The sequence below is a fragment of the Colobus angolensis genome, unplaced genomic scaffold (assembly GCF_000951035.1).
Source record: "Colobus angolensis palliatus isolate OR3802 unplaced genomic scaffold, Cang.pa_1.0 Scaffold279, whole genome shotgun sequence".
NCBI classification, from domain to species: domain Eukaryota; kingdom Metazoa; phylum Chordata; class Mammalia; order Primates; family Cercopithecidae; genus Colobus; species Colobus angolensis.
The window spans coordinates 1273900-1276182 of NW_012116032.1; positions in this window are offsets into that span (position 1 = coordinate 1273900).

The window sequence follows — 2283 nt, forward strand, 5'->3', positions numbered from 1 at the left end:
GTTGGCCAGGCTGGTGTCGAACTCCTGACCTCAGGTGATCCACCTGCCTCTGCCTTCCAAAGTGCTAGGATTACAGGCGTGTGCCACCATGCTCAGCCTAGAAGATTTAACAAGGTACAGAAACAGAACAAAGAAGGAAGCAGCCACCTCTTTGGTAGCTATTTAATGCCATCATCATAACCCAGTTTTCCTGCTTCTCTATCCCTAAATTCTTATGCTACATGGTACTGTCTCCAGTCCCCAAAACCAACCCCAACCTCTCCCTCTAAGGAAATGTGGTAGTGTAAAATGTGACCATGCTTGCAACGTGAGGGAAAACTGCTAGGATTTACAATGCCATATACCAGCAGCAAGCGACCTGTGAAAGAGAAGAAACACTTGGCCCCGAATTTTTAAAATATAGTGGTACATCTAACAGCACTGGAAAGCATAAAGCTGCAGTCTAGTCCTGGCTCAGCCATTAACTAGCTAAAGAACTAGGCAAACATGTAAACCCATGAGGTTAGACTAAAAGGCGAGTTAAGGCACTGCAAGTTTGGTGATTCTAGAACTTTTTATAATAGACTTCATTAAGTTCAAAGAAAGAAGATATCATTGTGGGCAGGAAATGTCAGGGAAAACTGTGGAGGAGCTGTGGATTAGATTAGGCTCTAAAGGATAAGAAGGACTAAGTAGTGGGGGGAAGGGATGGAATCAGAGGGGCAAGGGGGAAGCAGAAGGAAACAGCTTTAACAAAAGTGTAGGAACAGGAATGCACCCAGAGATATGCTAAGGTGTAGAGGGAGTTTCCACCAGATGGCAGAGATCTTATCTCTAAGGTAGGAAGTGAGATCCAGCTGCATAAAGAATCCCAAAGGAGGTGTTAAGGACTAAAGAAGTGGGGGAAATTTTTGCACCATTTCTTATGGGGAATGTGGAGGATGTGCTGGAGTCTCAACAAGGGATGTTGCAGCACAGCTGGGAAACCCTTTTAGTGTAGCCTGTGAAATATTCGTGGTTGATTTTACTGTCAGTACAAAGAATAGGGAGAAAGTAGTTTGGAGCATGATCTGATGTTTTTGCTAGCATTCCCAGGACTTACTAACTAAGGGTAAATGACCACTGAAGCCAGTAATTCTTATACACACGGCACAACCTGATCCCCACTCCCAGAAATTAGAGATTTTTTAATGAGAAATTCAAGGGAGAAGGGAGTTCATATTCTACACCCGACACTGTGTCAGGAGGCTCACTCTGGGCTCCTTGTCTTCACTGGATTACTAATATCACTCTCTGCTCTTTACCATTTGCTTCAACTCCATAAACCCTCCTTGAGACATGTGAGTAGATGCCTATGCAGGGCAAGCACTCCACTCACCTGGTGCCTGGGCTGGGGACGAGGAGGAAGCAAGAGAGCTTCTGGGGCATTAAATGTTAAGCAGCAAGTGCCTCTTTTTTCTAGTTCAGTCCTTTTTCTCCCCCTCCTCAGCTTTTGTTCGTTTGTTTTTTGTTTTTTAGAGTCAGGATCTCCCTCTGTCTCACTGGCTGGAGTGCAAGAGCAGAATCCTGGCTCACTGCAGCCTTGATTTAGTAGCTGTGCCTACAGACATATGCCACCAGGCCTGGCTTTTTTTTTTTTTTTTTTAACTTTTTGTTGAGACAGGGATCTGGTGATGTTGGCCAGGCTTAGCTCAAGCAATCTTCCCACTTCTATCTCCTAAAGTGCTGGGATCACAGGACTGAACCACTGCACCTGGCTCTTCTCTCCCTGCCTCTTTGTTTGTTTGAGACAGAGTCTCTGTCAGTCTCCCCAGCTGCAGTGCAGTGGCAATCGCTGCAGCCTCCAACTCCTAGGCTCAAATGATCCTCCTGCCTCAGCCTCCTGAGTAGCTAAGACTACAGGCATGTGCCACGATACCTGGCTAATTTTTGTATTTTTTTTTGTAGAGAAGAGGTTTCATCATGCCACCCAGGCTGGATGTTGCCAGGTCTTGAACTCCTGGGCTCAGGTGATCCTCCCACCTCAGGCTTCCCAATGTGCTGGGACTACAAGTGTGAACCTTTGCATTGGCCACCCTCTCTTTTAAGCAACACCTACTGGCTATGACTATCTCTATGACCGCTGTCCTTCATTTCATGAATATACTGTTAAGGAACCTTACAATAAACCTAGTCTCTCCCTCTTCCCAGGTCTCCACATCATATTATTTTCCTCTAGCCTCAGGCCATTTCCTTCGGAGAGCACATTGATGCCTCCCAAAGCCTCACCAAGGTGCTTCTCCCAGACTCAAAGAATGAGTCTTG